General features: G+C 35.3%; 1 long non-coding RNA gene across 4 annotated transcripts; it reads left to right on the forward strand.

Annotated features, from left to right (window-relative positions):
• Nucleotides 1-492: 492 nt before the first annotated feature.
• On the forward strand, nucleotides 493-4,385 carry LOC113321617. 4 transcript variants are annotated; one of them, XR_003346804.1, is made up of 6 exons: nucleotides 493-2,154; nucleotides 2,478-2,616; nucleotides 3,250-3,285; nucleotides 3,491-3,530; nucleotides 3,677-3,756; nucleotides 3,911-4,385. It is a non-coding gene; the product is annotated as an uncharacterized LOC113321617 (long non-coding RNA). The 4 variants fall into 4 exon arrangements; XR_003346802.1 differs by having other exon boundaries at nucleotides 493-1,096; nucleotides 2,020-2,154; nucleotides 3,250-3,756; XR_003346801.1 differs by having other exon boundaries at nucleotides 3,250-3,756.
• Nucleotides 4,386-16,108: the final 11,723 nt, after the last annotated feature.

The following is a 16,108-nucleotide window of genomic DNA, read 5'->3' on the forward strand; positions in this document are numbered from 1 at the left end:
TCCAACGGCCCATGAAGATCCAATAATGATTTTGTTGGGCAGAACAATACAGCTGTGAGCTGCTTTCTGAAGAGACCCATAGAAGTGTCCAAGTCCCGCAAATCCTGATCCCTTCCTGTGAAACACCTTTACAGACTAGACCATCAAATGGGCATCACCCCATGTAGGAGAGCAACCAGCGTCAATCAGTAGGGTCCTTCTTGATCTTGATGTTTAGGCCAAGCAACCTTATCTTGATTTCCTTCCTTTTCGGATTGTAAATAGAGGTAAAATTATTCCAACAATACTAGGGACAAAACACCTATGGCTAACTTTGTGGTATAAAAAATCCAGCCATATTATTTTTAATAAAGTAAAACAAGTTCATTAAAAAGTGGCACAAAAACACCAAATCAAATAATAATGAGCAAATTTATTGTTTGTTATTTAGAACAAAAACCAAATATATCCTTTTACATTCTTCTTCTTCTCTCATTTCTTTTCTTCTTCTTTCTTCCGTCTCCTTCTCCCCACCACAATCACCACCAGCAGCAACAATAGATCTCCACGAACACCAGCAGCAACTTTATTCTCCTCCGACCACACTACTGCACCTTCGTATCTCACTACTACCACAACCCTCCTCCGCCTCCTTCAATTTCTTCACCACCAAGCACCATTACCACCACCGTAAACATCACCACCCCAAACTCCTCTCAACGTCACAACAACCATAATAAAAACCTTAACCATAGTTTCATCTTCAAATTCAAAAGGAAATATAGGTGGATCTGGTGATGTTGTGATGTTTTTGTAAGATTAGATGAAGAAATTGTTGAAATTAGGGTTGCGAATGTAACTGTAGTTGAAGAACAAGAAGAAAAGAGATGGGTTGGTGACGAACTGATGATTGAGATCGATTTTCAAGGAAGGGATGATGAAGTGGTGATGTTCCTAACAAGGGTCTGAGGAATTGGATCCAACAATTTTTTTCAATTTCATGCCCTAAATTTACTTTAATCTTGCCTCCTGTCATTGTCACCACCACCCTCCTTCTTCACCACCACTAATAACAAGCAACACCGTTACAGACAACTGAAAATGAAACAGAAAATTGGTATGAACTGAAACTGGATTTGTCAAAATGGTCTTCACACCAACTTTGGTTTGATTTCAATTAATACTAATTTCGTTTTCATATAGCATATGTGTACCTTCAGATTTTTAAGGAACTGGATGAATCTTTAAAGACATTGGTTAGAACTACTTCACAATGGGTCAATTCCAAGCCCTAATTGAAAAAATTTCTCAATTTTTTCTTGCTTTCTAAATTCTTATTGTGTATGTTTTCCTTTGCTATACTCCATTTTAGATGTAGTAGTATTGGAGATTTAGTCAAGTTTAAGGTTACAGCAAAAAAATGATTCATTTTTCTGTCTGACAACTGCACCAGCACCTTTGCAACCTGGATTAACATTGTGCTTTCCACAAGGATTTTAAATTTTGTGGTCATCATCCAGATGAATATTTCACTTACATTGCTACTTCTATAGCAGTTCTGTTTTAATTGCAAGTGGAGATCATTCTTTTGATATCATCAGCTTGATCCTGTACGGCAACATTTCATGGTCCATCTTGTTTTTGTTTTCCCATAGGTTGTTGAGATTGTGACATTTTATCCTCCGATTGACTACCATTTATTTGTAGTGCAGTGGAGACATTACAATGTGCACTTTCATGAAAAAACTAAAAAAGTACATCCCTTAGGCATGGATCTGACTAGCGTCAGGTCGCACAAAGTGGGATTCTAATTTATGATGTTTGCATTTGATATTTCTAATCAAGTTGCATTTTCTCTAGCTCACACACACAAACTCTCCTTAACTTGAACATGAATGTCTTCATGTGATGTAGAAGGCTTATTTTTCTTTTTTAGTTCTTAAATTATGTGCTTTGTTGTTGTTTCATGATAGAGTGAGGACGTTGAGTTGATATAGATATCATGGTTATCACTACTACCTTCATGTGTGTTCTGTACAGGTGGCAGGCCAATGAAAATGGTGTTATGCTAGAATCTCTTGGATATAAAAAAGGATTCAGAGTCGATGTTCCAGATGCCGCATGGGTAGAGGCTCCAAGATTCCATGATATTCTTATCTTAAATACCGGCCACTGGTAATCATTTGTCTCTGTACGCCCCTATCTTATTGTGTATGTGTTTTAAGTAACACTTGCTTAACACTCTTTTTCACCAACAAAGTGTTGGAAAGGACAGTTGCATAGTGGGATAAATAATTTTCCTGATGTAGTTATTATGTTCGTATGTGTATCCATTTATATCCAATGATTGCAAGTTCTTGGAAACAGTGTTTCATCTTATTTATGATGAAACCAAAATTGGTTTCATCTAATTTTTGTCGATTTCAAAAAGAAGAAAACTTTCAGTTCTTGAGGCTAAAAATGGATTTGTTCCTAACAAGATTCTTTTGATTGTGTAGGCACAACATGGTTGCTCAAGGTCTAGTACGTGAAGATATTTTAGTTAAATCGATATGCCAAGGACGAGGATAAAGGCAATATAGTCTTTTGGAGGTGTAGACCCAAAGCACTATAATTAGTGAAAAGGGATACTGGCAGGTGAGTGAATGAAATCATTCTCATTTGAATAATCATAAGCTAGCTAAGTATTCTTAAAACTTATTACACTATTTTATTTGTCAAATGTTAAACAATGGTTTCTTGGTAAAAATGGTAGTGTTGCTCCATATTATTTGATTTTTCATAATTGTTTGGGGAATTCAGAAACATTGCACCAATTGCATTTCTGACAACTATAGGCATTGTGTAATTTTGATTGAATGTTATAAATCATGAAACCTGATTACCAGTGCAGATGGACAGTCGCATTTGATTTCATGATTTGTTTAAATTGCAAGTTCGGTCGTGGGATTTTTGGGTTTGCGAGATGGTTATCTTTAAGAGACACTGATCCATAAACTTAGATTGCAGTAAAACTTATAAATTGTGTACCATACGTTTTTGTAATTCATGGGTAGAGGTATTTCCGTAATGATATATATTAACTTTATATATTTTGGAACCTGTCTCTGGATTAGGGGACGAGAATCGTAGTACAAAGTGGAAAAAATGTAACATTTGATGACATTAGACTTGTATAATCAATTTTTTAAACTTGTTTTATAGTACTGGTAAACATGTATTATCATTTATTTTTTATCTGAATTTAACTTTTATTGTTTGCATTTGCAGCTACATACTTTTGATATCAAGATAACAACAAAAAAGGTAATAAATTCTTACACATTAACCATTTTCGATTTATATAGGTTGTCGTTTTGTTTAATAAGTAACTTTTGTAATTTTTCTTGTAGTTGAATCGACATTTTGCACGAATCCAATTATGGTTTCATATTATACGATGAAACCAAAATTGGTTTCATCTAATTTTTGCTAATTTTTATCGACGAACTGTTATGTTTATATTATGCAGAAGTATGTTTATGTTGTGCAGAAGAACCAGGAACAAAAGTGTAAGAACTAATGGATTCAACTTGTTATAATTTAGCATACATCAAATATAGTGATGGGGTACTTAATAATACATATGTTTCATTGTTCTAGTTTTTAATACAATTACCGTTATATTCGCTTAAATATCCATGTTGATAATTTGCAGATTACATTATTACAGTGTGAAGTCATACAACAAGAGCTGATATAATGAGTGGATAAATTAGATTTGATAATTGGAAACAGGTAAATACAATTATAGTTTCATATTATTTATGATGAAACCAATTATTATTTCATCGTATTTATGATGAAACAAAAATTGGTTTCATCTAACCTTATCCTTACTTAAATTGATTTTTTTATGAGTTTGAATTGTTGTTGTGTTTGATATCTATAGATTAGGATTTACAACGCTAGCTGTGATGGAGATTATGTGCTTTGAATCAAAGAAATGGTGTTTGTGTTTAGGTTAAGTCTGAAACAAAAAAATTGAGTTACAAAATGTTGTTGGTGGGTGCTTTACAAAATGTTATGAAACTGAATTACCTGTGATAATGTTTAGGCAGTTGTGTGGTTTGAATTCTAGCTGTAACTAATGATGTTGCTGAGGTTTGAATGAAGTTTTTATTTCATCTAATATGTGATTTTTTTTCTATATTTTATGTCGACGAAACCAATCTTGTTGGTGCTTCAGATAATGGGTCGTGGAGTCAGTTATGGAGGAGGTCGGCGTTCTTTAGGATATCTCTTTGTTGGTCCTGAGGATTCAAAACCATGTCAATATTGACATTTCAGCGATGTCTTTCTATTAATGAACATGTATAATACCTCTTATAATTTTTCTTGCAGTTGAATTCTCACGAAACCAATTATGGTTTCATCTTATTTATGATAAAACCAAAATCGGTTTCATCGTATTTATGATGAAACCAAAAATTGGTTTCATCTAATTTTTGGTCGGTGGTGGTGGTGGTGGTGGTGGGCGGTCGTGGTGCTGATGGCGATACGGAGGGTGTTGGCGGTGGTGCTGGTTTTGGTCGGTGGTGGTCGACAGTGGTGGTGCAATTGCGCAGTATTGGTGGTGGTGGTGGTCAGAGGTGGCGACGACGGTGGCGGCGGTGGTCGGTGGCGGTGGTCGGAAGTGGTGGTGGTGGTCGGTGGCGGCGGTGGTGGTGGTCGGTGGTGGTGGTCGGAGATGGCGGCGGTGGTGGTCGGTGGGGGTGGTGGAAGGTGGTGGTAGCGGTGGCGGTGGTGGTCGGTGGCGTTGGCGGTGGTGGCGGTCGGTGGCGGTGGTGGAAGGTGGCGGTGACAGTGGTGGTGTTTGGTGGTGTTGCTTGTTGGTGGTGGTTTGTTACTTGTTGGGGGTGACAATATAATAAGAATTAAAGTGAGGTTGGTTTTTGTTTTTGTTGGGGTGATTTAAACTAGAAGGGTAATATAGACAGTTTATATTAAATGGGGTTTTTGTGAACAATTTGTTTTGTTGGAGTTTTTGTGTATGGATAGAACACCTTTGCGGTTATAACTCGCGGACCGTTATTTTCATATATAAACGAGGAAATACTCGAGGTTCATGGCTGAAATATATATAGAAGTCAGAATATGTAAGTTTTATTGCTACTCGATTTCCAAACAAATCTGAAATAACGAAAATACTAAGTACATCATGATTTTTTCGATATCAACTTATAAGTCTGATGCCTTATATGATCTAATATAAATAAAGACTATCAAGAAGATACCAAACCACAAGATATACACTTAATATGTAGTATTTGTTCGAAAGTGAACGCAACCATAGGGATCAAACCAAGTGTTGGATTAATGTATAAAATATTTACTTTTAATTATAAGTAAAATAATAATTATAATTGCGGAAAGTAAAAGTAAATACACAACAAGATTTGTTAACGAGGAAACCGCAAATGCAAAAAAAAACTCGGGGCCTAGTCCAATTTTGAATACTCTCAGAATTAAGCAACTATACAAAGAACATTACCAACTTCATATAGTTGAGACAAAGTAAACTACCCCTAGTTACCTAGTTTCCTCAGGATCCCTGCGCCTACAACCAATCTGGCTAATGCGTGTGAATCTTAAGACAGAGTCAACTATGTTAAATTACTTCAGACACTATGAAGAATTCAAGCACTCAACTCCTTTGGATCGTATTCCTAAACAATAAAAGAGTAATTTGTTCGGTACTCTTCCAATATCAAGAAGTAAATCAGAGATTTTTTTTTTGAGTTCAGCAAAGGATCTTTCGTTTAATCTAATGTACTCCTTTGTTGGGAAAGATCTACCAAGATTTAGATTACCGAAATAACCAGATTTAGGTATGCAAACTATCAAACTCGGATACTGAAGAATACCACAAAATGATAGCTTGTCGATCTAATACGATTATCCATCATTGTCTATCAAAGATAAACAAGATATAGTCGATCCCAGCCAATCAAGTTTGTGCACGAAGTTAAAGCACAAACATACGAAACCAATAAAAAGTCTTCTTGTCTTCAAATTTTCAATGTCTTCTTTTATACCTGCACAACCAAACTTGATTCCAACTTATGATCGATCACACGCAAAAACAGAATTTGTTAACAATGGATGATCACTAGTCAACATCATATCTAAAGACAGATCTGAATTACAGTTAATCCCTTGATCTAGTATGAAAGACTTTATGTTAGAAGAGAAGGCTCTCAAGAACAATCAAACTAGGAGCAATCATGGTTTAACAACCATTAATCAATCAAATCAATAACCGAAAACTAATATAACAATGCAGATTCTAATTTCCCACCAACGGAGACGCTTCTTGATCCCAAAGATGTGACAGACCGGGGAATTTCGCCTGGCCCGCCTGGTGCGCAGTCCATAACTTCACCGATGCGCCACTCTGATTCAACTTTGTTCTAGGATAGCCACCCAACTGGCCTGAAGCAACTTTGGTGCGACATTGGCTCTTGGCCAATACATCTTACAACTTGTACCCTCTTGGTGTGATATTGGCCTTTGGCCAATATATCTTCACAATGCGCCTTACTTGGTGCCATATTGACTTAACACGCAACAGAGCTTTCCATGACGCATCTTTGTGCATGCGCCATGCTAAAAACACGGGGTGTTACAATATCCACCCTTTTAAATAATTTTGTTCCCGAAATTCAAAACAAAAACTATTGAGGACAAGCTCTTCGATTTGGATTCCTAAGCAAAGGTCACATACCATGTGCTCAGAAAACTCGCAAGGTTACTTCAGTTTTTCATGGAAAATCAATTAGGACCTTCTGAGCAAACGTTCCATACCACATACTCAGGAATCCAAAAAAAGTCTACAACTTTACCAAGAATCTCAATTGGCCAGTTGCTAAAAGGATATCTCAACAAGATATCCTAGGTGGCGTCCCATACCACCACCCATGAGTCCCTAAAGTTCACAAAGTTGAAAATGTCATCGAAATGACAAGCTTTTAGTGCAGTACTATATGGAACAAAATCTAGTTGTCCACCGTCCCTGACGGTCATCCAGGTTGTCACTCGTGAGTGAGATGCTATCCGGCCTGACAATGCACACTGTTGGCCAGTTTCCAACATGTGGGGATGATCAGTCCTATTGTCTGCCTACCGTTCCGAACGGTCTTCCGGATATCCACTCGTAAGTGGGGTGCCACTTAGGCCAGGCAAACTCACAGTACTTAGACAAGCTCAACTGATTTGCAAAGTAACTAAGATAGCAGTTACAAACTCTTTCCGTGCAAAAGTTGGCCTACTCTCCAACTTAAAGTTTTCCATTAAGGAAAATACTTGCTGACAAGCCATTCCCGCACAGTCCCTAGAGTTATCTCGTAACTTGATCTGATACGAACTGTGACAGACCGGAGAATTTCTCCTCACGCGCCTGGGCTTGCAGTCCATAACTTCACTGATGCGCCACTCTGATGCTAATTTTTTCTAGGCCAGCCACCCAACTGGACTGAAGCACCTTTGGTGCGAGATTGGCTCTTGGCCAATACAGCTTACAACTTGTACTCTCTTGGTGTGATATTTGCCCTTGGCCAATATATCTTCACAATAAGCCTTACTTGGCGCCATATTTTCTTAACACGCAAACGGAGCTTGCCATGACGCATCTTTGCGCATGCGCCGTGCTAAAAACACGGGGTGTTACAAAAGAAGTCTTTAAACTGGCAGACGTAAGAGATTTCGTCTACTTAGGTTACTCTCTTATTCAAGATATTATTACAAGTAATATTATTAGTCGGATACAACAGTGACTACAAAATGAAGTGTCTGCCTCAGAATAAGTTTGTAAGAAGAACAAACTTCACTATTTATAGACCAGGGTACCTTGGACACCAAGGAATTTCCATAACTGAAAAATATTCTCAAGATATGCAATAAGCACCTAAATTCAGTTTTGTCTAATTCCGACCACTGTCATACCGAAATCCCTTTTGGATTACAACTCAAATTATCTAGCATATAAGATAATTAATATATCTTCCAGAGATATGTTTTGCTTGATAGAAAAATAAAACGTATATATTAGAAATTTTAATAAAAAAATTCTCAAACGTTTTGGTTTGGGATGTCACCTTGAGTATCTGGGAATATTTTTGAATAATAAAATATAAGATTTGTGCACATGTTCAAATTGCTTAATATTTTGGCATCTTGAACTTTCCTATTTTGCAAACCCATTTTCCAAAATCACACAAACCCTAAAGTATATGTGACAGTATAAATCGATTTTGCTTATGGGGATTAGTTCTACCTTAGTTCGCAATGTAGGTAGGGATCGGTTCTACCTTAGTTCCCCATATAGGTAAGGATCGGTTCTACCATGGTTCTTAATATAAGTAAGGATTGCTTCTACCATGACTCCCAATATATGTCCGTCCTGCCTTAGATCTTCAATAAAAACCGGACCACCAATCCATTTGATTTATTTCAACTAGGAACAAGTTCGTAAGTCTACATCCTTAAACTCATGTAATCAAACATAGGCATGAAATCAATCCTAAGTTCATTACACAATCTAATAACAAGTTACAAGATTATGTCTATGTCGCAGTTACGAAATTCAAAAGATAAATGTTGTACTTCGTAATTCAATATACCAAGTTATAAAAAAACATGTATATTCTTCCTTGACATTTTGATCATAATAAGATGATCAAGTCTCTAATATTAGAGTTTCATGTATATAACTTCGCATGTTATTTTTTCAATCTAAACGACTTGAAAGTAATGATATAGAAATGAAAACAAGTCAAGTCTTGTATTACTAAATTCAAGTAAAAGTATGATGTGTTTGTTGATCTCGATACGTTTTCAGAATCTTCAGGTCTTCAAAGTAATACTTGTATGTCTCAACATTTTTAGACTTCCTAGTCTAATCTAACGAAGTTGACTCTAGTAATCTAATCAAGCGAATTTTGATTTTTGATACTAAAATATGACAACCAACTTTGACATACCAATGCTTGGCGGGTTCAACCGAGCAATGCTCTGACAGTCTCCCCTTTGTCAGTTTTAGTGACAAAACTCTAATACATATGAAGAATACATGAATTAAAAGATAAAGATATAAGATTACATAACAATCTTTTAACTCATTCTTCATACCAAGTTTCAACATCACAATAACCTGCATATATTCAAAAATAAGTGAAATTTTTATGGGCTAAGAATTACCGATATTCTTTGAACTTAAAATCCATTCGTATCTCCGGCAACTTGTTGCTTTCAACCGTGTAAATCTACATTAATTGGTACCACATCCAACGTTTTTAGATTCTTATCTATAAACCGATCCATAAATCGCTTCCGCAACTCAAACCCTAAAAAAAAAACTTTCTCAACAACCTTAGTTTTTATTTTCCAGAGAATTCAATGGCAGGTCAACCTCTTACAAAAGCTGATCTTGTTGAGCTTGAAAATAATATCACAACCAAACTTAAAGCTATTATCATGACAGAGCTTAAAACATAGTTTGAAATAAGTAAAATTACTCCCGGGACAAAGCTTGGAATACATGAAGAGTTCATACTCAAATTATGGAAACACATTGGTTTTAAAGATGAAACCATGCCCGAGTTAGAAGGAGAAAAAAAAAAAGAATAAAGAATATGAAACAAAAAAACTTTAAGAAAAATTCTTTTCTTTGCAATACTGATGCTCCTGAGGAGATTCTACGTGAACTTAAACAAAAGAAACATTTTGAGAGTTTCCTAGACAATCCAAGCAAAAAACTAGTAGTTTTGAATCTTGATCGTGATGAAAATGATAAGGTAGAAGAAGAACAAGAGAAAAGATGGACTGAAGATAGAAGATTGAAATCTGGTTTGAATCCTTATGGGACTCTACCAGAATACAAGTTGAAAGCACATATTCCTAATTTCCATGGTGGTCTACGGATTCAAGAGCTGATGGATTGGTTCTATGAAGTAGAGGCGTTTTTAAAATTCATGGAGGTACCTAATTCTTCTAAGGTGAAATTGGTGGCTTATAAACTTAAAGGTGGAGTTGCAGCTTGATGGGAAAAATTCAGTGAAGATCAACTTAAATATGGTAAGCCGCCTATATGTACTTGGGATGATAAGCTTAATTAAAGATAAGTTTTTACCTAGAGACTTTAGACAACAACTATTTGTCAAACTTCAAAATTATCGACAAGGATCTAGGCTTGTTGAGGAGTATGTGGCTGAATTTTATAGTTTAATTGCACGTAATCAACTGAATGAGTCTGAAGAACACTTAGTTTTATGTTTTATAGAAGTATTAAATCGTCTTATACAACAAGGAATGACTCAATACGATGGTTGAGGCTATTCAACAAGCTATTAAGATTGAGAGACGTGTGCTTAGTACTTCTAGCCAGGCATAACCACGTCAAAATCGTTATCAACGCTATAACATGATTCCAAAACAATATAATCATTATTATGGCGGCCAAGATAGTTCTTATTATGCTCAAGAAAGGAGTTATAGTCGACCCAGTCAACAAACACCAGTGACAAACTTTTCATACAACCAAACACCTCTCCCTACAAAAAAAATCATCATTAATTGATGTTCCACCTTGTTAGAGCATAGCTCGGTTGAACTCACCAAGCGTTGGTATGTCAAGTTTGGTTGTCACATTTTAGTGAATCAAAACTCATGTTAAGAGTCGCTTGATTATGTACTAGAGTCAACTTCGTATAGATTAGCTTGAAAGTATTAGGATATGAGATATTACAAGTATTGCGAAGACTTAAAGATGTGAAGAAGCAAGGAGCTACAATGATAACAATCATCCTTCCGCTTGAGTTTAGTGACATTTGACTTGAATTGTTTCATTTCCTGACGTATCTTTCAAATCGTTCATATTGAAAACAAAACTGCGAAGCATATTTGAACTCTAGATAGACATAGTATTAAGGAATACAATACGAGATTTATTGCTTAACCATTAAACTTTGTAGATAAGACATCGCCTTAATCATTTAAATGCTATTGTGATTGTGTATGGGTATGAGGTGAGGATTTCATCCTAGGGAACAATGTTTACATGTGTTCTAAGGAAGTAAATTCATGAACTTGGTTTGTGAATCAAAAAGTAAATCGCAAGGTGGTATTGGTTTTGTTATTCATTGCTTATCTTATAAAAAACCAATATGTGTGATTAGTAGAACCGCTCATGACTTGTTGTGTTCTTGGTAAAACTATTCACAAAGGCCTGACTTATGTATTGGTATGACTTTTATTAGTGAAACCGATCTTCAGTAATCACCTGAGATGGTATGATCGGGTTTGTGATTTTATGTCTGATCAAAACTGGGAAAAAGGGAACCGATCCTAGTAAGAGGTGCAGTACATCACAAAGGGGAACCGATCCTTGTATAGGATGCAGCGGTTTTATAGCAGAAAGGTGAATCGATCCTATGGACATGTACAACACGTTTTTAGGCAAAGGGGAACCGATCCTGTGGACATGTGCAACAAATTCAAGTTAAATACCATATATATGTGGGGAACCGATCCTAGTACCTAGTCAACCGAATTTTGGAAAGATAGTGTGACTATGCACAGTGCTAACATGGAGGTAGAACCGAAACTTTTTTTGGTAGAACCGTTACACCCATGATTTGTAATTGAATGTTATTTGATCAATCGCATAGCTCTTGAAAGTCAGATGAACCAATTCTAAACTTGTTTGAAAGTGTGGCAAATCGGTTTCAAAGTTGTAAGTATAAAAGAGAACTTACAAAGTTAGGATTTCGACATACTTTGAACACGTGCTGTGAATGTTTATTATTTAATTGTTCAAAGTTATTCCTTAATAGCTAAGGGAAGAGAATCCCAGGACCGAAACACAAATAAGTTAAGAATCTTTTAATTAAGGTTATTAATTTCATTTTTAGGAAAATAAGAATTAGTAATGTGCATTTACTATTTAAATATTTTCTGAGAGTTTTCGGTCATTATTTTTGGACAGAGCATTTCCAGGAATTATGGAAACCGAATTTTTGTGCTTTAATGAATATCTTGAGAATATTTTCGGTTTTGGAAATTCCTTGGTGTCCAAACTTCCTAGTATATAAATACTTGAAGTTTGCATTTCTAGCAAACTAATCCTTCGTAACAACAAACTACCTCTTTTTGTGCTGCTACTGGTGAAGCAACCTATTTGGAGAGGAGAGTAACCTTCTTCTTTGGGATTGAGAAGCTCTATTAGTACTATTGGTGGGAAACTAGATAATTGTGGTTTATCTTTTGTTTTCATTGATTTTATTGACTAACGGTGGTTGAACTTTGATTGCACCTAGTTTGTTTATGCTTGAGAATCTTCTCTTATGATATAAGATTCACTCAAACTAGTTCAGAGTTTCGGCAGAGATCTTTAGACTGTTTGTAGTTTTAAAGACGATCTTGTGATGATCCATTGTTAACAGACTCCGTTCTGTGCGTGATTGATCACAAGAGATTCAAGCAATTTTGTGCAGGTGTTTATTGAAGATCTAAGAAAGATTTGAAGACGAAAAAGATATTGAAGATTTCTGATTTATGGGTTCATAGTCTTACACAATACTTGTTTCGATAAAAAGAGGATCCAATTAATAATCGGTTTTATCCTTGTGATAGAATTGGATTGATTAATTGAGTAGATCGGCATCAACACAATTCTTTGTGATTAATAGTGTTGATTGCAAAATCTTAACGGTTACTTTGGTAATTGAACATAAGATAGATCTAAGGACCTGAAGAAGGACTTTATGTTAAGATAAACAGAAGAGACTTTGTCCGACTCATATCACTTGGTTGAAGAGAGTTGATACCAACCAGATTTGTTGTTCCTTTAATGTTTGGAATACGAACCAAAGGAATACGAACCAAAGGAATTGTTCCAAGTACGCGACTTATTTATAAGTTGGAGGCGTGGGAATACATACGGAACTAGGTGAACTATAGGTTTAGTTGCCTGGTCTCAACTATACGAAGTTGGTTTAATTTTGTGTAGCGGCTTGGTAAGATTTTTGATTGTTTTTGTAGTAATATAAGATTCGAACTCTAAGACTTGTGAAGATTAAATTTAAAGGTTTAACAAAAATAATAAAAGAGAGCTACTGGGACTAGGATTCCACCGAATTCATATCATAAGGCTCAATTATTCATTCTCAACAATTATCACTCAATAAATAAAATATACTAACTCTTATTTTTGCCAAGGTAGATTCTCAAAACATTAGTTATAAATCGTAAGCATGAGACATCAAACATTTAAGCAAGCATGTACCATTGAATAAAATAATAACTAATTAATTCAAATCATAAATCAATTTAAAATAAGTGCAAAAGTCATATAGAGAGTAAAATAATTTTACCATATATGAAATTCGGCTTCCTCCGTCGTCTCAGTGATGGGGTTTAGCTTCTCATGATGAAAACACACTCAAAATTTATTTTTATTGCTCAAATGGTGTTTACAAAGAAGAGAAAATGAGAAAAATTAAACGCAACTATTTTTCTCTTCCAAAACTCCCCCCTCTCCGGATACCTGTTTGGTCCTATTAGCACCCTAATTATACACAACAACCCATTACTCAAACAATTTTTCAAAATATTCTTTCATAACTCCACCAGATCTTCTCTTTAATGAAAGATATCTCAGGAATAATTTCTTTCTCCATTTATCACACATCTTCCTCTATTTGCTAGAATAAAATCCTGGAGATATTATCTTTTTTTATTTATAAATAAAACCACAGATTTTCTTTCTCCTTTTCAATAAAAACAAACTCATCAATATATTATCTCTTTTAACTTCAAGATATGAAAACTTCCTGTATAATAGGCAAGAAGATATCTTTTCCTTGAATCTTTGAGGTCTCCGATAAATTATGTGAATCTGTTTCAAATGAAGAAGAAGAGGGTGCCTCTATCCATTTGTCGGGTACCCGTATCTGAAATGATGGGTGTCTTTATCAATTCCTCCGGTTGCCTTTAACACTTTTTCGAGTTATTTTTCCAAAAGAGCTTATTTCCTTGAAAAGACTTAAAACAAGATTATTAGTGATTGAATTAGTCATAGTGAATGGAGTTATGGGTGAAAATGCGTCACACCTGCGTGCTCATCAAATTCCCCCACACTTACATTTTGCTAGTCCTCGAGCAAAACAGAAAATTGACCCGCTATACAGCTGGTCATATAATAAGATAGAGAGAAAGAGACCCGCTACACAGCTGGTCATATCAATTTTTTTATTTTTTTAGACCCCCTAAACAGCTGATCATAACATGCAAGAAAAAAAGAAAAAGACCCGCTACACAGCTGGTCATAACCGTAACAATCATAACCCGCTAAATAGCTGGTCATAACACGCAAGAAAAAAGAAAAAGACCCGCTTCATAGATGGTCATAACCCTAACAATCATAATATATATATATATATTTTAGACCCGCTAAACAGCTGGTCATATAATAAGATAAAGATAAAGAGACCCACTACACAGCTGGTCATGATTTGCAAGGAATTTCCTGAAAAAATAAAGTAAAAAGTTAACCTCTCCCCCACACTTAAAAATTACATTGTCCTCAATGTAATTGAGTCATCCAACGCAAATATTAAGATGGGAAATGCAAAAAGTAAACTAAAATAAAAATAAAATAAATATACCTACTGGAATGTACAGAAATGGATCCCCAAAGATTAACAAACGACAGCTTCACAATTATGCTATGAAAATATGGTGACATCGAAACTGTCTGAAATAGAGGATTACCCCCAAACCTAATTTTTACTTCACATGGAAGTGAGTATAGAACAAAATATGGGGATACTATTGGGACTGGGGAAATATCAATTGGTTCATGCACGATATCAGGAATAGGCAAGTCCTCTGGGTACTTAGATGCAAAGTAATCCAACAACACTTTAGAAGCACGCAATTCTAACCCTAAATTTGGAAACTTTTGGAAGTCTAGGGATCTAGAAACAACCTCTAAGTTGGGTGAATTATCTTGTGGGATGGGTTCATCTATGGAATCATCCACACAATCATCCACACAATCATCCACAGAGTCATCTATATGTTCTGTTTGGAACAGAGAGTCGCTACAAGATTCATCCTCATCAGCATATAATCTTTGACATTCAATAACTCTCAATCTTTAACCCAAACTAGGCGGTGTGTGTTTGTAATACTTCTCATATATTGTTAAAGGTGATTCTTCACTTACCTCTTGTGGAGCAGAAACTCCATACCATTGCCTACGCTTATATTCAACAAGCGTCATATCAGATGAGGTTTCCTGATAATTTGACTTTCTAAGCTTATATTCCGCCAGCGTCATCTTAGGTGACGTCTTCTCAGAAGAAGTCGTCATCCTCAAAAAGTCCCTGAAAACAAATACGAAAAGAAACGCATAAAAGGAAAAAAAATAATCTAAAATGAAATAAAAATACTCTACAAAATAAATAAAAATTAATCTAAAAATAAATCCGCGTCGGCGGCGCCAAAATGGTAAGATTTTTGATTGTTGTTGTAGTAATATAAGATTCGAACTCTAAGATTTGTGAAGACTAAATTTAAAGGTTTAACGAAAATAATAAAAGAGACCTACTGGGACTAGGATTCCACCGAATTCATATCATAAGGCTCAATTATTCATTATCAACAATTATCGCTCAATAAATAAAATATACTGACTCTTATTTTTGCCAAGGTAGATTCTCAAAACATTAGTTATAAATCGTAAGCATGGGACATCAAACATTTAAGCAAGCATGACCCATCGAATAAAATAATAACTAATTAATTCAAATCATAAATCAATTTAAAATAAGTGCAAAAGTCATATAGAGAGTAAATTTTTTACCATGTATGAAATTCGGCTTTCTTCATCGTCCCAGTGATGGGGTTTAGCTTCTCATGATGAAAACACACTCAAAATTTATTTTTATTGCTCAAATGGTGTTTACAAAGAAGAGAAAAGGAGAAAAATTAAACGCAACTATTTTTCTCTTCCAAAACTCCCCCCTCTCCGGATACCTGTTTGGTCCTATTAGCACCTTATTTATACACAACAACCCATTACTCAAAC

Source organism: Papaver somniferum, chromosome 11 (assembly GCF_003573695.1).
Source record: "Papaver somniferum cultivar HN1 chromosome 11, ASM357369v1, whole genome shotgun sequence".
Classification (NCBI taxonomy): Eukaryota; Viridiplantae; Streptophyta; class Magnoliopsida; order Ranunculales; family Papaveraceae; genus Papaver; species Papaver somniferum.